The sequence below is a fragment of the Lynx canadensis genome, chromosome C2, assembly GCF_007474595.2.
Source record: "Lynx canadensis isolate LIC74 chromosome C2, mLynCan4.pri.v2, whole genome shotgun sequence".
NCBI classification, from domain to species: domain Eukaryota; kingdom Metazoa; phylum Chordata; class Mammalia; order Carnivora; family Felidae; genus Lynx; species Lynx canadensis.
In genome coordinates this window covers 49,836,819-49,864,770 of record NC_044311.2, presented here as the reverse complement: position 1 = coordinate 49,864,770, position 27,952 = coordinate 49,836,819, and the positions used below count along the sequence as shown (strand labels likewise).

The 27,952-nt window shown below is 40.2% G+C and overlaps 1 protein-coding gene across 1 annotated transcript in view; it reads left to right on the top strand.

Annotated features, from left to right (window-relative positions):
• The first annotated feature begins 335 nt into the window (after nucleotides 1–335).
• PLCH1 (phospholipase C eta 1) overlaps nucleotides 336–27,952 on the top strand; it is a 221,658-nt gene continuing 194,041 nt past the window's right edge. Inside the window, exon 1 of the mRNA XM_030330183.1 lies at nucleotides 336–600. The gene's annotated coding sequence lies outside the window, so the exon portion shown is untranslated. The remainder of the gene's footprint in view (nucleotides 601–27,952) is intronic.

Sequence of the window (27,952 nt, the reverse complement as noted above, 5' to 3'; positions counted from 1 at the left end):
TCGTTTCTCCAAACTCCTTTATCCTACAACCACCGAGGCTCTTGGGAACACAGCCCCAAACTGAGAATCCAGGAGGTGTCCCTGGGTTTGGGAAACTTTGAAACCTACGGGTAAAAAAAAAAAAAAAAAAAAAAAAAAAAAACTATTCCCAGTGCTTCTGACTCTTGCCCCCTGAGAGCCCCGTAAGGGCGCATGCGCCCGGGGGTGGGGGGCGGTCCAGGTCCAGCCCTCGACCCCTTACCCCCGGCCGGCTGGGGCCCTTGGAGGAGGTGGGAGCTCCAGTCCGCTCTCTCCAGCTCCAGTTCCTGATTTCCTCAGGAGCTGCGGGGCCGGGAGGGAGGGGGCTCCAGTGTTAGCGTAAGGATTTGAATGAGAAAGCAGGTTGTGGCGGCGGCGCCCCGCTCTCCCCTGCGCGTCTCAGGGTTTTCTGTTGGCTGGTGGGGAGAAGTGCGCTTCTGGGGGGCTTTTCCGTCCCTCGACGGGGTTTTGGAGTTGAAAGTCACAGGGGCCCACAATTCACCACCCCAGCACTTTGGAGGTTGCTCCTGTGCCAAGGACTCCCAGGAATCCTTCAACTGCCGTACACTCAAAGTTGAGCAGGTCAGTGCTTTGGGGGGAGCTAGGCGGAAAGAGAACGAGGACTGGTACACCAGACCAGGTGTGCAAATGAGCAGGTGGCTCAAGTTCCTCTTCCCAGTCCCGGCCGGGACGCGCTCTTTAAGGGACTGTGTGAGTATTGTGCGTGGGGATCCCCCAACCCCCCAGCGCGAACTGGACCACGGCTAGTCCTGGAGGGGGTTGGTTGGGGGGCGTAATTCAGAAGACGTGGGTGTGCGTGTGCCCGCGCCAGAAACGACTTCTCGAGTCGCCCGTGGCGGTGGATGGGGTTTCGTCCGTTGGAGGGCGAAGCTTTGCTGCAGGATGCTTCACCCACACGCGGGGTCCCCAGAACCGTACTCTGACCTCCCGACAGCGCGGAGAAAGCAGGTCCGCGTTTCCCAGAAAGGAAAAGTACGCTGTCCATTATTCTTGGGGAGTCTCACGACTCTTCCTGTGCTCGGTGACCCCACTCAGGACCCTTTCGGAGAAGGCCGGGTACACTCAGTGCGAGGAGGATTTACTCCATTACCCTTTCCTGGAATAAACTAGGGCACCGGAGCGACGCCGCGCGGGGAGGTGGAGGCAAGTCTCCGCTGCGCGGCGTCGCTCTCTGCGCCTGCGCGGGGTTCCCATGGCGACGGCGCCGCGAGTCCGAGATGCCACCAGGCTCGCCCCTAAGCCCAGTCCCCTGTTGGGCGTCTGCGGCCCCCTCTCTCCTCTTCCTTTTCTTTGTTTGTAACTCGGAATGAGTTTATGATCTCATTTTTACGCTAGCAGTTCAGCATTAAAACAATAACCAACTAAACTGAAATAGAAGACTGTCCCCCACCTCCCCGCCGTTTCGCATTACCATTTTGATCATTGGGGCAGTAACTGAACTGTTACCCCCACTAAATAAAATATATTTCCTTGGTGGTGAGGCATTAAAAAATTCAATCAGACCCTTGCTCTTGAGCAGTAAGGTTACAGACTTGGGCCTCCTTTGCGCAGGTGGTTAGTGCAGTGTGTGCAAACCCGAGCACCTGTGTCCTCCTTATGGCATGTTTATGAGAAGGAGATGAGCTCCAAAATGGACCGAAGTAAAATGCCACTGAAAAGAAACAAAAGCTTTCCCAGAAGGGGTGATTGTTTTTCCAGTTGCCCCTCAGTTTTGTTCACTTCTGAGGTTAATCTTCTGCAGGGAATGTTTCAAGAAGCCTTACTGGGAACCAGTCAGATTTCTCAAGCTTCCCATTAAGAATGTCCTTTTCCTTTTCTTGAAATTGTGAGTCTCCACAGCTTCTATCCCTTTTAGGAAATCCCATTTATTTACACACAGGTTAGCATTTGGCAAGGGTACACATCTTAAGGACCTGAATCTTGATCATTTTTCTAGGCTGCAGGATTAATATGTCTAGTTGTTATTAAATAAATATTGGTTAAAATTAAAATAGTAAAAGTTAAAAATGGAGTAACTCTTTCTGAATAAAGTGTGGCATAAAAATACTTTAGATGAAGAACTAGGGGTATGGTCTTGCTGTATCCTACTTTTAAACGATTTGCTTTCAAGAGTAGCAAATGTTTATTAGTGGTAGAAGTTTTCAGACAATATCCTTCCACCATCAGCAAATGAAGTCAACATAATATTACTTTTCAGCTGATTAGCAAATAACATGCTGTTAAAGTTATCTCTCCCATCCCATTCATTATAAATGCCTAGACATTATGCAATCCATCTAGCTCAAATGTTCAAAACTGTCCAATTAAGTTTTTTCCCCTTTTCTCATAATTAAAAAAAATAGAAACACTCTTAATTTTCAGGTTCAGATACTTTGTGACCCTATTTGGTGGTTTGTAACTGGCTCCAGTTCCGTAATTCTCAGTGACATGTGTTTCTGCTGGTTCCAGGAGGTGAACTGCAGTTTAGCAGATCATGGGATAATGAGATTGCAAGTGCTTGGGGGAAGGCTGGGGACAGGCATTGGGAAGGAGACAAAGGGAGGGAAGGTTGATGGGCAGAGCCAAGATTTATTGCTGCACCATATTCGGGGTAAAAGCTGTTAAAGTTACTGCTTCTGTTTGATACATTTTCTTACCTCATCAATATCAATTGAACTTATTTTTAGAATCAGTCTTCTAAATAATTACAAGGATAGAATTATAAAAATAGAATATTGGTGCTTTGTGTTAAGGTGCCCTAATGTAATATACTGGGAAAACTCTTGATTAAATGAGATTTATTCATTTAGTCAACAAATATTTATTGAAAACTGTATATAAGGCGTATAAATCAATCTATATTCCTGCCTTCGATAAACTCAGAGTTGAGTTCTGAAATAATTCTAATGCTGTTTCAGGTTTTCAGAGTAAATACAGTACTCTTAGGGAGAACAGTTGATTTAGTGCTGAGCAATCATACGTCTAGATTCAGAAACAAATGTTTAAACTTTGATTTAAAATAATCCTGAACATTGTTTCTGAGTATTTTAGATAAGTATATTGTGAGAAGCATTGTGTGCATCTATTTTTTTTTTTTTTTTTTTTTTTACATTTTTGTAGTATAGACTGGGCCCTACAACTTGCTGTCTTCACAAGTGCAGTGCTGAGTTTGAGAGGAACAGGGAAACCCTGTAATTCTCAGGTTTCTTAGATGAAGATAAGGTGAGTGATTCAGTAGTCCTTTGTTCTGGCTCCATGTTTCATGACATAATAAACCTCCTGCAGCTCCCTTCTAAGAATAGTGTTGGTCTGCATGCTTCAAGGATCATGACTGTTATTTCTCTGGGAAAAAAAAAAAAGATAAAATTATGATAGAAGGATAAAAGGAATACAGTAGAGCATTTAAACATTTAGACTTTTGAGCTGGAATAATTCTAGGCATTTGTAGTGAGTTTAGACTCGAAATCCATTATAACTATGACAGACAACCCCCTGGCATAATACTGACCAAGGTTGACAAACCTTCCTCTTTTGGAGAATGTAGCAGGTTAGGGAGACTGTAGTCTCCTTTTTTTTTTTCTTCCCACCACCTCATGAGTTTAATAACAATAATCAGCTCAGAAAATCTTGCTGAAGAGCATCTCCATTTGGTTATTGCTCTTTGTCTATGAAAATCAGACTCTGCTGTGAAGTGTGGACCAAGTGGTGCAGAACTCATTACTTTGAACAATGCCTCCTCAGCCTGGGAAGCATGTTTTCTCTTCTCACTAGTAGGGGCTTATTCCAGGCTGGCTTTCCTCACAAGGAAAATCATTTAGACACAGTTCAGTGGACACTCACTCACATCTCTTTGACACCCGTGACCATTTTTGTTTAAGGAGAAATTCAGTACTGCTGTGGTAGGGTGTACCGAATTAGAAGTGCGTTTTAAGGGCCCATGAAGAAGTTTACACAGCTTTGTGTTATTATCATCAGGGCCTCTGTTTTCTGTGCTTCAAAGTAGAAGAGGACAGGGTGGGTGCAGAGGGGACAACCAGGAGAACTTTTATAGCAAAGTTAAAAACATTCTCACCGACTGCATTTTGGATGCACTAAGCTAAGCACCTGTGCCTCATTTTAGTCATAAAATTACAGAGCAGAAAGAGATGAATCTATCATGTTCATTATGTAAGTCAGGAAACCAGGGCCCAAGGTTGCTAAATGATTTTCTTAAAGTCACATGGCTAATAAATGGCAGAACTGGGATGAAGATGCCCAGTTTCTGATTTTTAATGATTCTGCTATTTCCAGGAAATCAAGGTCAGGCACATATGAAATCCTTGTTCTAGACTTGAAGTTACTATAGTTGTAGACATAAAATGATAAACAGCAATGTCCTGTGATTTAATTTCACTGAGTAGAATTGACAGTGAGGACCTTTTGATTATATATTTTGTTATACACATGTGTATATCATACGAACACATGGTTTGCATATATGCAGAAGAGCTTTTTCAATTATTATCTATTTTAGTCTGAGGAATTCTGGCATCACTATGATTTAATGTAATGGGAAACAGTTTTTCTGGTTATTTAGTAAAAATTTGAAGGTGTTCTGCAAGAAAAGGAGAAAATGAATACTAATGTGTTCTGACCACGTGGCTCGACATTTACTGTGTGTCTCTTTAAAGCCCACAATAATCAGGAGGCAGGAATTCTCTCATGTCCCTGATGAGGCTCAGAGAGGTTCATTTCTTGCCCAAGATCTAAGCCAGCATGGAACAGACTTGGAATTTGAGCCTGGGTCTTTCAGCCTATGTGTTCTATCAGATCATGTTGCCACTTGGGAAACAAAGACTAAGTTTATGAAAAATACTGGGTTGGTTTTCTTTTCAAACTCTTCTATCCAAAGTACAGGCAGGTAGAAACGTTTCTAATCAGCTGTTTGGTGAGTGAAGAAGCTGCATTCCCTATGTGGAGTTTAGGAGGTTATAAATTCAGCCCTGGTTCCAGAAAAACACTCAAGACTGTTTGTAAACTGTGTTGGCTATTTGTTTAGAAGTGAGTGGTGTTTAGGTTCTCTTCTGCAGGGGCTTTTCTACATCAAAGCGGCTCATTTATCACTTCTGGATTGTTGTCAAATTGCAGCGGGTCTAAGAGGACCCCTCATGGTTTTAATGTGTGTTTTCTGGCATCCTAAGACTTAAATATTAGTTTTATCTTCTGTAACCTTTGCCCACTTATTTTCTTGAAATAGTAGTGAGAGACATTGCTGGAATGAACCAGTGGGTATCTTCCTGTAATGCTTTTCAAATTGGAGATCAGAATTATCTTGGATAATTGCTAACTTGGATAATAACTATCTTGGATAGTTGCTGAAAATTTCTTTTTTTCTTTTAAAGATTATTTATTTTGAGAGACAGAGAGGGAGGGTGTGTGTATGCAAGTTGGGGAGGGGCAGAGAGAGAGGGAGAGAGAGAAACTCAAGAAGGCTCCAGGCTGTCAGTGCAGAGCCTGACACGGGGCTTGATCTCATGAACTGTGAGATCATGACCTGAACTGAAATTAAGAGTGGTTGTTTAACCAAGTGAGCCACCCAGATGGTCCAGTTGTGGAAAATTTCTAAACTTAAGCTGGAGTTTTGGTGCCCCTAAAACAGCTCTGCTTTGTTGTTGAGAAATTGAAACTGGATTGGACTGGGCTGGTTTACCCACGCAGAAACTGAAGCTTACGAATGTCTGCACTTAACACAGCTGAGCTGCGTTGAACCTTGACATTGCTGGCAGACATTTGGTCTAGTGTTCTTAGTAGCAAACCATGCTTTAAAAGCACACCTCTCTCCTGGCCCTTCTTACTCCCTATGTCTGACTCTAGCAGGGAAGAGAAGTTTGAGGGTTTCAGAAAATGGATGCTGGACTCCACTTTGGAAATCAGTCTTGGCTTTGGGTACTACACAGGAAGGACCCCGGCAGGTTCCAAGGTTTCCCTCTTCTTGAGTATCTGTGGCTTACCCTACTAGCAGCCTCTTTTCTCTGTGGCTGGTTCTTCTTAACTTAACAAGGGACTTACACACTTGTCCAGACATTCAGGTGCCCATGAATTATCAATTCCCGCTAAAAGGTAGAAGGCTCTAGTGCTAGCATATGTGTTACTGATTAACTGATCTGAGGCAATCCTGGCTTCTTTTCATCTGCCTTCACTTCCTTGTTGCTAATCCACAAGAACCAAACATTCGAATTTAGCTTCCTACTTCCCTCTTCTCTCCCTCTTGAATTTCATTGAAGGGGCCTTTGGACCCCGGAACAGGTTTCCATGGAGTGTTAATGTTGCCTTTGCAAAACTACCCTTGGTGGGAACTTTGAAGATCTATAGTTTTTTTCAGGGATCAATCAGAATCCTGGACCAGAAATTCAGTGAGTTGATTTGTTGTGTAATCGTATGCAGTTTAGTTTTTTAGATCTCACCCGTTTTTTTTTTTTCTTTCTTCCAAACAACTCTCTCTTAACTTTGAGTGATATGGGAGATGTTGAAAAGAAATTTGTCTTTTTAAAAGAGATTTCTTTATAGACAGGAGTAATGTGTTCATATAAGGAGTTAAGATTATGTAAAGATTTTTTGAGTTTTGTTTCAATTTAAAGACATGGTTCCATGTAGCCATTTGTGTAAAAGAGAAGAAAAGGGAAGGTTTCCTTGTATGCATATAGAATATATCTGAAAGAATATACGAGAAACTAATAATGTTGGTTGCTGAGAGACAGATACGAGGTAAACTATTCATTTTATACCCTTTTGTGCCTTTTGAATTTTGAAGCTTAAATTCAATACATAAAATTAAAGTAAAAAATAAAAAGAATGCTTGGGTTTGAATAATAAAGAACTGAATAAGTCATCACATCCTGACTCCTAAGTGGTAAAAGTAGGAGACTGGGAAGTAATTCCAGTATAATTAATGTACAGAGTCATATTAGTTGCAGGTGTATAATGTAGTGATTCAACAATTCTATACATTACTCAGTGCTCATCATGGTAAGTGTCCTCTTACTCTCCTTCACCTATTTCATCCATCCCCCATCCCGCCTCTCCTATGGTAACCATCAGTTCTCTACACTTAAGAGACTATTTTTTTGTCATTTTTCTTTGTTCATTTGTTTTGTTTCTTAAATTCTACACATGAGTGGAATCATATGGTATTTGGGTTTCTTTGACTTTTTTCACTTAGCATTTTACCCTCTAGGTCCATCCATGTTGTTGCAAATGGCAAGATTTCATTCTTTATTATGGCTGAATATTATTCTATTCTGTTTCTATCTGTAGCGGCTCTTCTTTATCCATTCATCTATGGGTGGACACTTGGGTTGCTTCCATATTTTGGCTATTATAAATAATGTGCTAAACATAGGGGTGCATATATGTTTTTTAATTAGTATTTTCATATTCTTTGGGTAAATACCCAGTAGTGGAATTACTGGATCATAGGGTAATTCTCTTTGTAATTTTTTGAGGAACCTCCATCTGTTTTCCACAGTGGCTGCACCAGTGTGCATTCTCACCAACAGTGCACAAGGATTCCTTTTTCTCCACATCCTCACCAATATTTGTTGTTTCTTATGTTTTTGATTTTCGCCATTCTGACAGGTGTGAGGTGATACCTCTTTGGGGTTTTGATTTGTATTCTTTCTTACTAGCTTTTTAACTCTCACCAAAGTTTACATTTAGTAATTGTGTTTTCACATTTAGTTTTTTGTTTTGTTTTGTTTTTGTTAAGAGATGGGGCTTGAACTCACAACCCTGAGATCAAGACCTGAGCTGAGATCAAGAGTCAGACACTTAACTGACTGAGCCACCCAGGCACCCCTCACATTTAGTAATTTGTAAGAGCAGTTTTCCTTAAACTCTTCTGAATGTCTATAACAGGGCTGGGGAAGTTTTTGGATTTGTTTTCTTTCTTTCATAAAACATCACCTATTGGTTGCAGCCAGACTCCATGGGCCAGTGGAAATCAGACTTTCCCACTCCTGAGCAGCTGAACCTCTCTAAAGGCTGACAGTGTGTTTACGGAGCAAAGGCTAGAAAGTCCCCCGCCCATTACTTTCCCCCATAGAGAAATCTGTAACGTGATTATTCTTTTATTTTCCTGAGCAGTGTCTGAATGTGATTGTCAGAGGAATCTTTTCTTCTCAAATTGAAAAAAAAAAAAAAAAAGCTTGTATACAAGTGTTTTATTCTGAACCATAGTGTTTTGTTTTGTTTTGTTTTGTTTTAAATGAGTCGCGAATTGGAAGTATTTTTCTGTTTACTGGGTAAGTCATTAAAATACAGTCTTAGAAGAGAGTGAACACAAACTGTTTACAAACTTCTTTTTTCACTCATCAAAAGAGAGAAATGTGAAATCTGTTATTTAGTGTCCAAGTTTCAGTCAAAAGCAAAAACTCAAGTCAGGATCAGTTCTCAACACATTCTTAAGTTTCTCATCCCATTTTGGTGAAATAAATAAAAAAGTGTACATCTGTCTACAAAATTCTTCTTATTGCTGTGTATTTATTTGCTGGAAAAGAATAGCTGAATAGGTCATACATTCTCATGCTTAACAATTTAAAAAACTTAAAAGGGCATTTAGTGAAAATCCTCTCTTACCTCTTCCCTCAGTCATCCAGTTATATCTCTAATAGACCAACAGTATCATTCATTTCTTGTGTATTTTTTTCAGAACAACACACATGTGTAATTATGTATACAATATATATAATAGTCCCCACCTTGTCTGCGGTTTCGCTTTCCGCAGTTTCAGTAACTGGGAACAAAAGATCCTCCTGACGAATCATCAGAGGGTCAGTAGCAGCCTAACACTACGTCACGCTGCCTACGTCATTCACCTGGCTTCCTCTCGTTTCGCGGGCGTTTTGACATCTCACACCATCGCAAGAAGGGTGAGTAGGTACAGGGTGTTTTGAGAGCGAGAGAGACCACATTTATTACATACATAACTTTCCTTACAGTACACTGTCATAATTGGTACACTTTAGTAGTTGTTAATCGCTTACCGTGCCTGATTTATAAATTAAGCTTCATCATAGGTACGTATAGGGAAAAAAACGTAGTTCGTATAAAGCTCGGTACTATCAACCATTTTAGGCATCCACTGGGGGTTTTGGAACCTATCTTGTGTGGATAAGGGGGGAACTGTACATGCAAATACATATGGATGCTTTTTCCCTCCTTTTAAAAATAAAGTGGTAGTGCACCAGCCACGTGATTTTGCATTTTTTTTCTTATAACCATGTGTTTTATCATTCTGTATCAACATATAGAGCTTCTTAATTCTCTATTAAAAAACTTCTTTTTTCTTTTTTTTAATGTTTATTTATTTTTGAGAGAGAGAGACAGAGTGCAGGCGGGGGGGGGGGGGGGGCGGCAGCGGCGGAGAGTGAGAGAGAGAGACACGGAATCTGAAATAGGCCCCAGGCTCTGAGTTGTCAACACAGAGCCGAAAGCGGGGCTCGAACCCAGGAGCCGCAAGATCATGACCCTCTGAGCCAAAGTCAGACACTTAACCGACTGAGCCACCCAGGCACCCCAGAAAACTTTTATTTCTCTAGAGCAGTTCTAGTTCACAGCAAAACTGAGGGAAGGTACAGAGATTTCTCATATATTTCCTGCCTCCACGTGTGCGTTGCCTGTCCACATTATCAACATTACCATGATCAACATTCCCCACCAGAGTGGTTACATTGATTACGATTGGTGAGACCTACACTGACACATCATTATCACCTAAAGTACATGATTTACCTTACTGTTCACTTGGTGTTGTACATTCTGTGGGTTTGGACAAATGTGTAATGACCTGTACCCATCATTATGGATTTGTACAGAGAATTTTCACTATTGTAAAAATCCTGTTTTGTGCCTGTTTATCTCTCCCTCACCCTTTAACTTCTGGCAACCACTGATGTTTTCACTGTCTCCATAGTTTTGACTTTTTCAGAATGTCATAGGGGCGCCTGGGTGGCGCAGTCGGTTAAGCGTCCGACTTCAGCCAGGTCACGATCTCGCGGTCCGTGGGTTCGAGCCCCGCGTCGGGCTCTGGGCTGATGGCTCAGAGCCTGGAGCCTGTTTCCGATTCTGTGTCTCCCTCTCTCTCTGCACCTCCCCCGTTCATGCTCTGTCTCTCTCTGTCGCAAAAATAAATAAACGTTGAAAAAAAAAATATTTAAAAAAAAAGAATGTCATATGGTTGAAATCCTATAATATGTAGCCTTTTCAGATTGGCTCAGTAGTATGCATTTAGGTTTCCTCCATGCTTTTTTTTTTTTTTTCTTTCATGGCTTGACAGCATGTTTTTTTAGCACTAGATAATATTCCATTGTCTGAATGTATCACAGTTTCTTTATCCATTCGCTTACTGAAGGACATCGTGGTTGCTTCCAAGTTTTGACAATTATGAATACAGCAGCTGTGAACATCTATGTGCAGGTTTTTCTGTGAACATAAGTTTTTATTAAAAAAAATTTTTTTAAGTTTATTTATTTTGAGAGCACGAATTAGTTAGGGGAGAGAGCGAGAATCCCAAGCAGGCTCTACACTGTTAGCATAGTGCCCATCGTGGGGCTCCAAGCCATGAACTGTGAGATCACGACCTGAGCTGAAACCAACAGCTGGATGCTTAAAAGACTGAGATGCCCAGGTGCCTCTGTGAACATAAGTTTTTAATTCTTTCAGGTAAATACCAAGGAACATGATTGCAAAATTGTATGGTAAGATTATACTTAGTTTTGTAGGAAACCACCAAAACTGTTCCCAAGTGGCTCTACCCTATTACATTTCCACCAACAGTGAATGAACGTTTCATGCTCCACATCCTTGCCAGCATTTGGTGTTGTCAGTGTTCTGGACTTTGGCTCCTCTAACAGGTGTGTAGTGGTATCTCATCATTGTTTTATTTATTTTTTAAAGTTTATTCATTTATTTTGGGAGAGAGAACGAGCAGGGGCGAGGTAGAGAGAAAGTGACGGAGACAGAATCCCAATCCCATGCAGGCACCACACTGTCAGCAAAGAGCCCAACACAGTGCTCAATCTCATGAACCTGTCGGATCATGACCTGTGTCAAAATCTGGTTAAATTGGATGCTTAACAGACTGAGCCACCCAGGTGCCCCTCGTCATTGTTTTAATTTTTATTTCTTGGTGATATATGATGAATGACATCTTTTCATATGCCTATTTATCATCTGTATATCTTCTTTGGTGAGGTGCCTCTGAAGATTTTTGGCTCATTTTTAATTGGATTATTTTCTTACTGTGTTTGGAGTTCTTTGTATATTTTGGATAACAGTCCTTTTTCAGTTGTGCCTTTTACAAAGATTTTCTCCCAGTCTGTGACTTGTCTTCTCATTCTCTTGTCACTGTGTTTCACAGAGCAGAAGTTTTTAATTCAAAAAAAATTTTTTTAACGTTTTATTTATTTTTGAGACAGAGAGAGACAGAGCATGAACGGGGGAGGGGCAGAGAGAGAGGGAGACACAGAATCGGAAGCAGGCTCCAGGCTCTGAGCCATCAGCCCAGAGGCCGACGCGGGTCTCGAACTCACGGACCGCGAGATGGTGACCTGAGCCGAAGTCGGACGCTTAACCAACTGAGCCACCCAGGCGCCCCTTCATTTTAATGAAATCCAGCTTATCACTTGATTCCTTCATGGGCAGTGCTTTTGGTGTTGTATCTAAAATGTCAGTGGCACACTCAATGTCATCTGAATTTTCTCCTGTGTTATCTTCTAGGAGTTTTAGAGTTTTGCATTTTACATTTAGATCTGTGATTCATTTTAAGTTAATTTTTGTGAAGGATGTAAAGTCTGTGTCTGGGTTCCCTTTCTTTACATGTGAATGTCCAGCTTTTCTAGCACAATTTGTTGAAAAGACTGACTTTGCCCCATGGTATTGCTTTGCTTTTTTATTTTATTTTTTAAGTCTATTTTGAGAGAGAGACAGCAAGAGCATGAGCAGGGGAGGGGCAGAGGGAGAAGGAGAGAGAGAATCCAAGGCAGGCTTCAGGCTGTCAGCAGGCTCATTTTCATGAACTGAGATCATGAAACTTATGAGCTCAACTTATGAACTGAGATCATAACCTGAGCCAAAATCAAGAGTCAGACACTTAACCAACTTAGCCACCCACATGCCGTACCTCCCCCAAAAAGAATTAAAATTTTAGCACATGAAAAACAAAGCTGAGTTTCCACAACTTAAACATATTTGACTAGATTGTATTTATGCTCTCTTGAGCTTGAGAATTCTTATGACCAATCCAGGTTTAATATCCCATTTACTTTTGTAACTATTGCTTTGAGGACCAATTTCTGATATTCCTATATCTGCATATAGCAGGGACTCTCTGTTGATCATTTCTCTGCTGGCTTTAGATAAACTAAACTTTAACTTTATTACTATTATCTTCGGCTAAAATCTTTTTTTTTAATTAAAAATAATTTAATGTTTATTTTATTTTTGAGAGAGAGAGAGAGAGAGAGAGCGAGCGAGCGCATGAGCAGGGAAGAGGCCGAGAGAGAGGGAGACATAGTATCTGAAGCAGACTTCAGGCTCTAAGCTGTCAGCATAGAGCTCGCCGTGGGGCTCAAACTTATGAACCGCGAGATCATGACCCTAGCTGAAGTTGGATGCTTAACCATCTGAGCCACCCAGATGGTTAAAAGCCTCCCTTTTAATGTTTTTTTAATGTTTATTTTTGAGAGAGAGAGAGAGAGAGAGAGAATGAGCAGGGGAGGAGCAGAGAGAGAGACACACACCCAGAATCTGAAGCAGGCTCTATGCTCCGAGCTGTCAGCACAGAGCCTGACGTGGGGCTTGAACTCCTGAAGGGTGAGATCATGACCTGAGCCAAAGGCAGATGCTTAACTAACTGAGCCACCCAGGCACCCCATTAGGCTAAAATCTTTATAAAAATGTTTTATTGCTATTATCCTTCTAAAGAGAGGTCTTTCTCAAGACTTAGATTCTGAATAATTTATGTTTAAAGCATTCTTGGTGAAATGTTATTTTTATCAATTTCTTTATATGTTCTTTGTTGTATCACATTAAACAGCATACTAATAATGTATGTGAGTAATTTTTACCTTGATAACTGAGAGCAGTATTTTGGGCATATACGATTCCTTTCTCCTAAGATGTCCCTCTCACCTAACCCTTTTTCACTATTATTTTTTAAAGTTTTTTTTTTTTTTTTTTTTTTTAAAGTAAGCTCTACGCCCAATGTGGGGCTGGAACTCAAGACCACCAAATCAGGAGACGCATATTCTACCAACGGAGCCAGCCAGGCACCCTCTTCTTCCCTCTTTTAAACCTACTGATCCTTTGAGATCTGTCTCTACTATCCCACCCTCCAAGGTACTCTTTCCTGACTGACTTGGTTTCCTTTTTTGGACTCCTACAGTATGCTTCATTTGCCATCTTTCATATATCCTGCCCTTTCCAGGGTAGGTTTTTTATCAATTTTTCCTCTTTTTAGGTATGCCCTGTTTTCCCATCTGGATTGTCAGTTTCTTTTCTTTTCTTTTTTTTTTTTTTAATTTTAATTTAATTTTTAAGTAATGTGTGCTGTCCACATGAGGCTTGAACTCACGACCCCAAGATCAAGAGTTGCATGCTTACCAACTGAGCCAGCCAGGTGCCCTTAGATTGTTCGTTTCTTAATGACTGGTGTTATGTTTAGGCATCTCTCCATCCTCTCAGTAACTATAGGGCCTATAGTATGGCTCAGAACATACTCTTGAATTACTTGATTCATAAATTGCGAACAGTTACAACCTTTTGCACCTTAAAGCCTCCTTGACTCCTATTTTTGGGCACAAGAAGGGGAGCAACTTCCCTGCTTACCCTGCTGTTTCGTTGGGAATGAGAGGTGATGTTGACTGGAGCTTTAACTGACCAGTTGAAGTAGATCTCCTGTTGGAGCTACAATCATTGCTGAGTGGAAGGGGTAGGGAACGCAGCAGGCGAAGATGAGAATCCCAACACATTCCCTGTGATCACTAAGCTCCCTTCTTTCATTATTGGGTGGGTAAGTGGACACAAGAAGAGGGTAAGATGAACTCAGGAGAACTGGGAGATCTGCCCTTCTCTGGGAATGCCTTTTCTGAAATTAGATATTGGACATCCTTATATATGAAGGAATGGGGAGCAGAACTATTCTGAAGTCCATTTTCAATATTTAAAAAGTTTGGAAATTTCTGGTTTAGAGACTATTAGTCTGAATCAAGGTTTTTTGGATGTTAGACCTACACATAGTGGATAAAATTAGAATTGAATAAAAAAAAATCTGCTGCTAGAGTTTTCACCAGGAAAAGTCTTCAAATGTAATCAGAGGTGTTAATATTGGGCTAGATTGCAAGATTAATGGCCACTGAGAGTTGAAATCTAATTACCAGTCATTCCTTTGGGTGTTGTTTTATCAATGCAGTCTTCATTTCTAATCAGCCCTTTGTGCCAACTTTTTTAAAATGCAGGAATATATAAAAAATGATGGAAATATGCCAACCCTGACCTGAGCACAGGGAAGTGGAAAGGCTTATAAGTGGCTGAGTCTGGATTTCATTAGGACTCTATCATATCTAGTAGTGCATGCTATCTCTCCTAGTCTTCCCCTCTTTCCTTCTCTTACGTTATTTATTGAGAAGCAAATTACATGGATCTTAAGAGTGCAACCTTTAAAACAAAAGTGCGTTCTTTGGAGTTAGATTTTTTCAAGTGTAAATTCTAGTGTTATCACTAGATAGCTGTGGACCTTAGGTAATTACTTAACATCTCTGTGCTTCTGTAAAATGGGGATAATAAGAATCCCTAGCCCTTAGGATCATTGTAAGGATTAAATAAAATGATATTTACAAAATATTTACCACAATACCTGGCATATAGGAAGTTTTAAAATACCAACAGTTATTACAAAGTGACAGGCACTGAACTAATACATTTTTGGGCTAGATCAGATCCTGATTTGGCTTTCAAACTGCACGCCTCTGTGGCTTTAAACGTGCATTCCCAAGATTGAATTCTGTTCCTAGTAATATAGTTTACTAACCCTCTGGCTGAAATAACTTAAAGATGCTGGATAAAATGGTATTTTAGATGCAATGAACCAGTATGAATGTAATGACTATTCAGGACAAAAGCTAAGTGAAGAGAAGTCTATTGCAATGAAGCTGGCTTTTTCCTTGAAGACATTTGCTAAACCAGTTTAACTTGTTGACTTGTGACTATTTTTATGGTCCTGAGGGCACAGGGACAGCAGACATCTGTCCTTTGGTCTTTGGTCTTAAAGCTGGGAATTCAGAAGGTGTCTTGCTCAATATAAGGTTGAATTAGAATAAAAAAGAAAAAACTCATCTCTCTTTTAAACTAAGAGTGTAAGAAAACTCACCCATTGAAAACCGTGGTTCTGAACAAATGCTTGATATTTGGTGCTGAGAATTTGTGAAACTAAACCAGCTCTAATACAGATGCACATCTAGAATCACAATAACTAGGTGGTCAGAAAAACCTCAAGATGAAAATTTGATTTGAAGGGTTCCCATGGAGCATCTGGCTGGCTCAGTTGGTAGAGCATGCAACTCTTAATCTCAGGGTTGGGAGTTCAAGCCCTATGTTGGGTGTGGAGCCTATTTAAAAAAAAAAGTTCCTGCACTGGAATTGTCCCTCATACTGCACAGAAGCCAATTTCCCCCTTTCTTTTGGAGGAATCTAATTTTGTTCTAGACTTCAGAGAATCCCTATCAATACAATTAGAAAGAAAATAGTCATTTAATAGTAAAAGAAGAAAAAAGACTGAAAACAAGATGTGAGCTGAGAACAAGAAACTGTAAAGACTAAACCAATCTGCTTTGAAAAAGAGCCAGATATAGGGGTGCCGGGGTGGTTCAGTCAGTTAAGTATCCGACTCTTGGTTTGGCTCAGGTCATGTTCTCATGGTTCGCAGGTTTGAGCCCCACATCGGGCTCTGTGCTGACGGTATGGAGCCTACTTGGGATTCTGTCTCCCTCTCTCTCTGCCCTTCCTCTCCTTGCTCTCTCAAAAATAAATAAACATTAAAAAATTTTTTTAAAGAAAAAGAACCAGATATAAAACTTGAAAAATATAGAATAATTGAAAATCAGAACTCAGTGAATGGATTGAACAACAGATGAATACAAGCTGAATAGGGAAATAGTCAACTGAAGGATTCATCTGAAGAAAATTTTCAATGGAATACAGAGAGGCAAGTGATGAAAAACCCAAAAGAAGGGTTAATCAATGTGAAGTTGGAGAATTCAGATCCAACATAAGTTTAGCTATAGTTTCATTTTTTTTAATGTTTATTTTTGAGAGAGAGACAGAGAGAATGTGAGCAGGGGAGGGGCAGAGAGAGAGGGAGACACAGAATCTGAAGCAGGTTCCAAGCTCTGAGCTGTCAGCACAGAGCCCAACATGGGGCTTGAACCCACGAACTGTGAGCTCATGACCTGAGCTGAAGTCAGACGCTTAACCGACTGAGCCACCCAGAGGCCCCTAGTTATAGCTTCAGAAAGATAGGAGAAAAAAATGAGGGGAGACACCATTTAAAGAGATAATGCCTGAGAATTTCAAGAACCAAGAAAAAACATCACTGCCCATAAATCATGAAGTCAAATCACATAAAATTAAATTGTAGAATATAAAAGATAGAGAAGATCTTAAGGTCAGAAAGAAGAGGCCGTTTATCTTTAAAGATATGATGGATTATCCCGATAGTGCAACAATAGAAGCTGGAAGACAAAAAAATACTATCTTTTTTGCAGTGACAGAAATTAACTGTCAGTTTATAAGTTTATTTCCATTAACAGTACCTTTAAAAAATGAAAGCAAAGACTTTGCAGGCTTCACAGAAACTCTACAGTTTGTTCTAGAGGATCCTCACTCAAAGGGTACACTTCAGACAGAGGAAAATTATTCCCAGATGGAAGGTCTTAGAAACAAAACATGATGAAGAGCAAAGAAAGGGAAAAAACTGTAAGTTAAGGCACATACTATATAAAATAATAGTGTCTTCAGTGGGAAGTAGATAAAATAAATGACATACGTTGGAGAAGTAAAAGGAGTTAGTATCTTAGAAATTTCCTGCATGGTTTTGGAGGAAGTTAAAGGTACTGGTTAAATTTAGATTTCAGTTAGTGAAGTGTGCATGTTAAAATTTCTAAGGGAACAACTAAAAATTAGTAAAAGACTGAACAACTTTCTAGCTAATGGGGAAAATTGAAATGAAAAAAATAAATTTTGAGGTCAAAACAGTGGAGAAAAGAGATATAGAATGAGTAAGACAAATAACAAGTACAAAATAAGGTATAGAAATAAATATAATTGTATCAGTAAGTATAATCTGAAGGAACCAAAGATTGTTACACTGGATGAAAAATGAATTCACTATTTACTCTTTATGAAAGACATGTCTGAAACATAAGGATACAGAGAAGTTAAATAGGGAATAGAGAAAGATGAATGGGTGATTACAAACCAAAAGAAAGCTTGCTATATTGACATCAGGCAAAATTAACTTTATTTTTTTTTTTTTCAACGTTTATTTATTTTTGGGACAGAGAGAGACAGAGCATGAACGGGGGAGGGGCAGAGAGAGAGGGAGACACAGAATCGGAAACAGGCTCCAGGCTCTGAGCCATCAGCCCAGAGCCTGACGCGGGGCTCAAACTCACGGACCGCGAGATCGTGACCTGGCTGAAGTCGGACGCTTAACCGACTGCGCCACCCAGGCGCCCCAGGCAAAATTAACTTTAAATGCCAAGAAAACATATTCAGAAACAAAAATGATCATATTAAAAAGTTTCAACTCATCAGAGTGATAAACCTTTTAAAATTTTATTTTAATTGCAGTATAGTTAACATACAGCATTAAAGTAGTTTCAGGTGTACAACATAGTGACTCCACAATTCTTTACATGACTCAGTGCTCATCACAGTAAGTATATTCTTAATCCCCTTCACCTACTTCACTCACTGCCCCCCTCGCCCCCCCGCCCCCCCCCAGCCTCTGGTAACCATCCATTCTCTATAATTAAGAGTCTGGTTTTTTTTGTTGGTCTCTTTTGTTTTCCTTTGTTTGTTTTGTTTCTTAAATTCCACATATGAGTGAAATCATATGAGATTTGTCTTTCTTTGACTGACTTGGTCCATTTAGCACAGAATGGTAAACTTGTATGCTCAATATAAAGCAAAAATTGAGAGGACTGTAATGAGAAACATATACAGTTGACCCTTGAACAGGTTTCAACTACATATGGATTTTTTTCAGTAAGTGAAGTCACTTTTTATAAATATTCTATGTGTGTTTGAAAAAAAATGTGTATTCTGCAGTTTCTTTTATGATTTTGTTAACATTTTCTTTTCTTTAGCTTACTTGATTGTAAGAATACACTATGTAATACATATAACACACGAAATATGTGTTAATCGACTATGTTATCTGTAAGACTATAGTTTAGCAGCAAGCTATTAGTTTTGGGGGGGAGTCAAAGTTATATATGGATTTTCAACTGTGTAGGGTGTTGACACCCTTAACTCCCACATTGTTCAAAGGTCAACTGTATTCCTACTGAGATTTTAATATATTTCCTTAGTACTTGATAAAGTGGGGAAAAGATCAGTGACCAAATACAAGATTTGAGCAGTATAGTTTGAATAAGTTTGAGTTGATAGATGTGAAGATCACTGTATCTCGAAACTGCAGAATACACATTTTTTTTCAAACACACATAGAATATTTATAAAAAGTGACTTCAAACTTTGACATCAGGCAAGCCTTAATAATTATTAAATAATTGGCATCATCCAGACCAGATCTGTGACCACAATGCAATTAAGCTAGATGCTGACAAAAATATAACTATGAATAAGCATGGAAATATTTCAAAATGAACTTTGGATCAAAGAAGAAATTCTAATGGAAACCAGAAAATATTTTTAACTAGAGGAATGCTGTGGGTCAAGATTCAGGGTTGGGGAAAACAGCTAATGTATGTATAAATGCCTATATTAGAAAACCTGAAAGTTAACTAAATGTTGAAGTTAGAAAATTTGAAAAAGGTGCAATATAGACTCAAAATAAAAAAGAGTAATAGTAATAATTTCATGTTAGTCAATGGAGAGGATTAATAATGACAAATTTTGGCTCATTTGTAAAAGCTAGTGATATTGATAAACATGTGAGATTGATTTGCATAGAAGAGAGCAGTACAACTAAACAGTATTAGGAATGGAAAAGCAGATGTTTTAGAACTAAAAAGACTATATATTATGAGCTAATTTATGCTAAAACATTTGAAAGCTTAGAGTAAATAAGTTACTAAAGAAATATAACTTAACAAAACTAAATTCAAAAAAATAGAAAGGCTAAATCATCCTATAATTTTTATTTTATTTGTTTTTTAAAGTTTGAGAGAGAGAAAACATGTGCGCGCGCGTGCGTGCACGCACACACACACACACACACACACACACACACACACACACACAAGTAGTGGAGGGGCAGAGGGAGAGAGAATCCCAACCATGCCTCTCGCTGTCAGCACAGAGCCTGACAAGGGGCTTGAATCCACAAACTGTGAGGTCATGACCCCAGCCGAAATCAAGTGTTCAATCCTAATCCAGGCTCCCCAATTCTGTATTTTTTAAATAAAATAAGCCAGTAGCCAAATATTTCTCCGTAAAGGAAGGTCAAGGCTTAGATGGGTTTATGGGCAAGTTTTACCAAACATTCAAGAAAAAGATAATTTCAAACTTGCATAAATCCTTCTAGGGAATAGAGATGCATATTATAAAGCTATAGTCTCAATGCAAAAAGTCTTGAGAACAATATTAAAAATGGAAACTATTATAGGCCAAACTTGGGAATATACCTGAAAAAATCATAAAACATGAGCAAGCTAAAGCATCAGTGTATTAAAAAGACAATACACGGGTGCCTGGGTGGCTCAGTTAGTTAACCGTCAGACTGTAGAATTTGGCTTGGGTCATGATCTCCTGGTTTGTGAGTACGAGGAGTCTGTTGCCACATCAGGCGATGCTCTGGCAGTGTGGAGCCTGCTTGGGATTCTCTCACTCTCTCTCTCCGCCCCACCCCAGCTCGCTCTGTCTCTCAAAATAAAACAAAACAAAACCTAAATAAAATAAAGACAATATATTGTGAACAAATTGGATTCATCCTGGAATTGCAGGGTTGATTTAACATTAGAAAATTCATCATATTAACAAATTAATGGTGAAATATCATATCACATGCAGAGAAAGTGTGTTAAAATGTTTAATGTCATGTAAAAAACTTTAAGAAATTGAAATAGAAGGGAGCTTTCTTAATATGATAATTTACGAGGCGCCTGGGTGGCTCAGTTGGGTGAGCGGCCGACTTTGGCTCAGGTTGTGATCTCGCAGTTCGTGGGTTTGAACCCTGCGTTGAGCTCTGTGCTGACAGTCTGGAGCCTGGAGCCTGCTTCAGATTCTGTGTACTCCCTCCCCCCCCCCCGCCCCTCCCCCGCTTATGCTCTGTCTCTCAAAAATAAACATTTAAAAATATTTTTAAGGGGCGCCTGGGTGGCGCAGTCGGTTGGGCGTCCGACTTCAGCCAGGTCACGATCTCGCGGTCCGTGAGTTCGAGCCCCGCGTCGGGCTCTGGGCTGATGGCTCAGAGCCTGGAGCCTGTTTCCGATTCTGTGTCTCCTTCTCTCTCTGCCCCTCCCCCATTCATGCTCTGTCTCTCTCTGTCCCAAAAATAAATAAACATTGAAAAAAAAAATTAAAAAAAAATATTTTTAAAAATATGATGGGGCGCCTGGGTGGCGCAGTCGGTTAAGCGTCCGACTTCAGCCAGGTCACGATCTCGCGCTCCGTGAGTTCGAGCCCCGCGTCAGGCTCTGGGCTGATGGCTCAGAGCCTGGAGCCTGCTTCCGATTCTGTGTCTCCCTCTCTCTCTGCCCCTCCCCCGTTCATGCTCTGTCTCTCTCTGTCCCAAAAATAAATAAACGTTGAAAAAAAAATTAAAAAAAAATAAATAAAAATATGATAATTTACAAAGACCCTACAACAGACATGACTGTTAATGGTAAAACATGGAAGTATTTTTTTTCTTGTTAAGATCAGGATCCATTATTCTATGCAATATTGTTTTTCCTAGTTGATGTTTCATATCCTGCTTTTTTTTCATATAGTATGATACCATGAGCATATTCCACACTCATTTACAGAGTCTTTGCAAACACAATTGTTAATATCTGTATGACCGTCAATGCTAACCCAATAGTTGGATATTTAGAGTTCTGATTTTTCTGTGTCATGAAAAATGATGCAGTGAACATTTTTATGTGTACATAAAATTTCTTTATTTTTTTCTGATGTATTTCCAGAAGAGGAATTAGTGAAGTGAAAGGTAGGTACTCTGTCAAGTGCTGGATACATACTATATTTTAAGCCAGCCTTTTCAAATGAAGCATCCATGGGTCTTTGGAGGGTGCATTGCAGCTCATTGCTCAACTAGCTCAGAGCATTTTCAGCTCCTGATTGCTGTAAAGAAACAAAACACACCAGGAACTTAGGGTTTAGTGGTGTCCCCTGTGAGCCTAAAAAAATGAACAAAGTGCCCTTTTATTTCTTTCCCTTTCTGTACATAGTGGGAAGGGGGGCTAGCTATGGAATTAGGCTGTTTGTAGAGCCCTTTGACAACCAGTTTGGCAGTGCTTGGAAACCTGTGGGAAGTGGAGGAGGGAGCTTGTGAATGGGGGTGGGAGATGGATACAGGACAGTGACCTGCCAGCTGAGGAGTGGAGTGGGGCCCAGGCCCTCCGTGCCTCACCCAGGGTTCTGAACTGCTTTAAAGCCATCAGTTTGGGTTTGGTCCAGAGGAAGAAGAGCTATGGCCCTCAAACCTCATCCCTGCACTGTGTAATTCTCGTAACTCAGAATTAGTGCAGAAATGCAAGAAGAGAAGCTTTCTTTGAAATCTTAGCTTTCAACTGGATTTGACTTGAATTCTGACCTTCTAGGGATGCCTGGGTACAGAAATTCCCAAATGTGTTGTCAAAGGCCATGTGGTGCTGGACAGTTTTGTGGTCTTTTCCCCTATGCCTTCCTGTTTCTTACTGTTTTGTGAATAATGCTGTCAGAGCCTATTAATTATGTCTTTTTATCTCTCAGCAAGGCTTAAAGAAAATCACTACTTCTCCATATAAGTTAAATGCTATAGTATCTACTAATGGAAATCAACTCTGCTTTCTCCAGGCTATTTTAATTTGTAATTTTAATTTATAATTTAACTTATAAATAAAGATACAGTTTGGGATAGTAGGGAGGAGTTGCCCATAATCCTTATTAATTCCTTTCCAACAACAGAGTTTATGCATTATATTTTGATTTTTGGCTATAGCGTTCTTCACTGTTGTTAGCAATTTGGAGAATACATGAGCTCCTCAAACAGTTTTCACATAATGGCTGGCTAGAAAATTTGGCCTTGGTGTTTCTGAACTTGGTCCAAGTAGTTCACTCAAATTTCATTGCAAAGAAACCTCCCACCATTTGATAGAGAACTGACACTTTACTCTGATCCCTTCCAATCTGTATACTTCAAAGGCTCCCGGCTGCAGGGACAAGGTATGCATTTTTTTTTTTTTTTTGAAGTAACATTTCATTTAGGCCTCGCCTCCTGCCGCCTGCCCTTCTTTGGCCCCTAGTGGAGTTGGATTGAGGGGTGGGAATGAGAAGAATAAGTCTTACCTATCACGAGTAACACAGCCCTAGGCTCTTTCCATAGGAAGCTGAGTGTCAGGGACGGAACACTGCTGGACAGAGGATATGGACTGGACAGTGGATTTGGTGTCAGAGAACATAGATTTGCAACCTGTTGTTTCCTACTAACTTGTTTGAACTCATACTTCATGGTCCATGATTCATAGGGCTATTCTAAGTGTCAGTTTTTTTTTTTAATGTTTATTTTTGAGAGAGAGAGAGAGAAAGAGAGCACAAGTTGGGGAGAGGGACAGAGAGAGGGAGACACAAGAATCTGAATCAGGCTCCAGGTTCTGAACTGTCAGCACAGAGCCGGATGCGTGGCTTGAACTCATGAACTGGGAGATCGTGCCCTGAACTGAAGTCAGACGCTTAACTGACTGGGCAACCCAGGAGCCCCAGTGTCAGTTTTTTAAGAAAAGAAGATACAAATGGAAATGTTGTATAAACCATAAAGGGATTTGCAAATAATATCCTGTTAAGAAAGAATGGGAGGAATGGGAGTAGGAACGTCAGTTTTGACGGAAGAGGGGTGTCAAAGGAGAACGGGCTGTAGTAGCAGCGGTTGCAGTAGGTAAAGAGGTAGAGGAGGCAGTCAGCATGTAGCAGACCAATCCCTCTACTTAAGGAAAACGAAGCGCAACAACGGGGAACGAGCTAGAGAGTGTTACGGTAAGCGAAATAAGCTAAGCGAGTAAGTCAAAGAGAAGACAAATACCATATGATTTCACACATATGTGGAATTTAAGAAACAAATGATCAGAGAATAAAAGAGACAAAAAAACAGACTCTTAACTGTAGAGACTCTTAACTACAGAGAACAAACAGATGGTTACCAGAGGGGAGGGGATTGGGGGATGGGTGAAATAGGTGATGGGGATGACGAGTACACTTATCTTTTTTAATAAATATATTTATTTTGGGGAGAACACAAGCAGGGGAGGGGCAAAGAGAGGGAGACAGAGGATCTGAAGCAGGCTCTGCACTGACAGGCTAACAGTGGCGAGCCCGATGTGGGGCTCAAACTCACAAACCGCAAGATCATGACCTGAGCTGAAGTTGGATGCTTAACAGACAGCCACCCAGGAGTGCCAAGAGTATACTTATCTTGATGAGCCCTGAGTAATATATGAAATTGTTCAATCACTGTATTGTACACCCATAACAAATTTAACATTGTATGTTAACTGTACTGGAGTTAAAAAAAATTATATATGTATGTATAAGTGTGCGTGTGCGTGTGCGTGTGTGTGTGTGTGTGTGTATGTATGTATAGTGTTCCCTCCACCCTGCAAAGTTCTCTCTCAAAGATTTTCTGTCTTTTGATTCCTTTAGCACAATGTTAGAACTCTGGTTTCCATGTATAAACTTGAATAATTTATCTTTTATAAAGCCATTCAAATGACTTGAATAGATTTGTAGTGTTTCATAAAACTCATGTTAAAGCACTGATATGGGTTTGCCACACATTTAAAAAATGCTGAGGTTTGGGGTGGGGCACCTGGGTAGCTCAGTCAGTTAAGCCTTACGACTCTTGATTTCCGCTCAGGTCATGATCTCACAGTGCATGAGTTTGAGCCCTGCATAGGGCTCTGTGCTGACAGTGCGGAGCCTGCTTGGGATAGTCTCTCTCCCTCTCTCTCAAAATAAGCTAAAGAAAAAAAGAAGAATGATTAAAACAAGACAACCAAGAAAAAGCACTAAGGGAATTCTAAAGCTAAAGAGAAAGTTTCAGGTTTTGCTGTGCTTCATACACCTTCAAAGGGTGTGAGGGGATCCTTTGCTACCAGAACAAAGGACTTAAATGCAGTGTTACCTCTAAGGAAATCCCAAGAAAATACAGAATTCTATTGTGAAACTCAGGACCAGTTAAAAACAACTTGCCCAAGGTCTCCCCTGAGTCATTGTTAGAGATGAAACTAGACTAGAGAGCTCATAACTGCCAGGTGGATTGTCTTTACATTTTGCTTTGCTGACAAGTTTCACCCATCAAGACCCTTTGGCTGCAAGTGATAGCTCAACTCCATGTGGCTTAAACAAAACTAAACAAAAAAAGGGAATGTACTGGCTCATTTAACTAAAAAGTGGGGGGATGGATCCAATAGGACTTAGTTTCTTTCCATTCTTCTGGGTTGGATTACGCAGATTGTACCTTTGTAGGGACAAGATGGCTGCCAGGAACTTTAGGTTTTGAGGGCTCACAACTTTAAGTCTAACAGAAAAGTTTCTTTTCTTCAACAGGTCAAACAGAAATCTATGCCTGACTCTCGGTGGTCCGAAAAGATGTGCACCTCCTGTACTGTGGCCTGGAGGGTGCAGGTCTCTGATTTGACAGGCCTAAACCACATGCCCACCTGGGTCAGGGGATAAGCTGACATGAGCTAAGTCTATGGACATAAAGGAGTTTCCTAGAGGAAAGCCAGAGGAAGGAGGGTTGGGTACGACAACCAGCAGATGCCTGCCACTCTGGAGCTTTTCCTGAGGGGACTTTAGTTCAGTTAAGTACTTGTTTGTATGAAGGATTTCTTTTTAATTTGGAGGGTGCTAAAAGCAATCCCCCTCCCCCCTTTTTAAAATTTAAAGTCTAGTCAGTTAACGTATAGTGCAATATTGGTTTCAGGAGTAGAATTCACTGATTCGTCACTTACAACACCCAGTGCTCATCACAACACCTGCCTTCCTTACTTGGTACCCATCTAGCCCATCCCCTACCCACCTCCCTCCATCAACCCTCAGTTTGTTCCCTGTGGTTGAATCTCTTGTGGTTTGTTTCATCTCTTCTATCCCTTCCTCCCTTCCCATGTGTTCATCTGTTTTGTTTCTTAAATTCCACATATGAGTGAAATCATATGGTATTTGTCTTTCTACAATTGACTTATTTAGCTTAGCCTAATACATTCTAGCTCCATCCATGTCATTGCATGGCAAGATTCCATTCTTTTTTTTTTTTTTAACATTTATTTATTTTTGAGAGAGAGCGTGAGCAGGGGAGGGGCAGAGAGAGGGAGACACAGAATCCAAAGCAGGCTGTAGGCTCTGAGCTGTCAGCACAGAGCCTGATGTGGGGCTTGAACCCATGAACTGTGAGATCATGACTTGAACTGAAGTTGCACACTTAACTGACTGAGCCACCCAGGTGCCCCAAGATTTCATTCTTTTTGATGGCTGAATAATATTCCAGTGTATAGTAAAACCTTGGATTATGAGTAACTTGTTCTGTGGGTGTTCCATAAGATGAGCAAACATTTCTTTCTTTAAAAAAATTTTTTTTTAATGTTTATTTATTATTGAAAGACAGAGGCAGAGCGTGAGCAGGGGAGGGGCAGAGAGAGAGGGAGACACAGAATCTGAAACAGACTCCAGACTCTGAGCTGTCAGCACAGAGCCCGACACTGGGCTCGAACTCACAAACCACGAGATCATGACCTGAGCTGAGATCATGACCTGAGCTGAAGTCAATGCTTAACCGACTGAGTCACCCGTGCGCCCCGATGAGCAAACATCTCTAATAAATTTTAACTCAATAAACGAGTGATGTCTTGCAATACAATTTGTATGTGATGCTGGATGTCACATGATCACAACTGAGCCAATGGTTCTTAAAATTTACTTTGATATAGAAGTGCTTTGAATTATAGGCATGTTTCCGGAATGAATTATGCTCAAAAAACCAAGGTTTATATATTTTTATATTTACCATATCTAAAAGCATTTTTAAACATCTTTGCTTTTTACTGAAAATACTTCCTGCTTTTCTTAAAGGTATCAATCCTAGGGGCACCTGGGTGGCTCAGTCGGTTGAGTGTCAGACTTCGGCTCAGGTCATGAACTCGCCGTTTGTAAGTTCGAGCCCTGTGCTGACACCTCAGAGCCTGGAGCCTGCTTCTGACTCTGTGTCTCCCTCTCTCTCTGCCCCCACCCCTGCTTGCACTCTGTGTCTCAAAAATAAACAGTAAACAAAATTAAAAAAAAAAAAAAGGTGTCATCCTAGAATTTCTGTTTTCTTTGTTGGTGGTGTCCTGCTATAGTTTTCTGATTGTCCTATAGTTTGACATTGGCAGTTTTAGTCATGAACCTACAGATGAAACGGCAAAAATGAATAAATGTAGAATGATGATAAAAGATACTAATCATAAAGCAAACTTAGGAGTATTTAAACTTTGTGGATGTTTATCAGTGCCTCTGATACATGCATCCTCTCTGCATGCTTGTATGGCTTCTTTCATTTCTTATGGCTGCCTTTTTTCTTACTGAGTTTTTGGAATGTGGGGGTCTTTGAGTGGAGTTGATTACAACTTCTTTCTCAAGTTACATTTATCTTGTAGAAATATATTTATTGATATGGCTAGAGTAAGTTACTAAGTAAGAAAAGTAGACTACAAAACAGTAGGATCTGATTTGTGTTTTAAAAAAAGAAAATAGGCCACAGTGTCCATGGCAGCTGTCTCTGGGTGGTGAGTGATATCACTATGTATGTTTTTTGAGCTTTTCTATGTGTTTAAAGCTCTAAAAATGGATAAAAACAGTTAAACATAAATGCATTTATACAGCATTTCCTATAACTTTACCATCCACTAAAAAAAAAAAAAATTACTAACCTTGTTCTGGAGGCAGAATCTGAAGCCAGTTTTAATAACAGTTACTTCCCTATACAATGTTTCTTAGTCATTGTAAGTTATTAATTTTGTGAATCATTGCAAGGATTGGGGATCTGTATGTTCTATTAAAGAGTTCTAAATGTAACATATACATTCCATAAACCTCTTAGGAGGTGGAGTGAGCATTTTGTAAGTCCCAAAAGAAAGTTGAATCAGTTTTTTTTTTTTTAACTTTTTTTTAAATGTTTATTTATTTTTGAGACAGAGAGAGACAGAGCATGAATAGGGGAGGGTCAGAGAGAGAGGGAGACACAGAATCTGAAACAGGCTCCGGGCTCCGAGCTGTCAGCACAGAGCCCGATGCAGGGTTGAACCCACGGACCGCGAGATCATGACCTGGGCTGAAGTCGGACGCTCAACCGACTGAGCCACCCAGGCGCCCCAAGTTGAATCAGTTTTTAAACATCTTTTGCTTTTGCTTGAAAATCGACCAAACAATTTCAAATTGAGTACATGGTGCAGTGAAGTACATCTCTGATGTAATCTAAATTGTCATT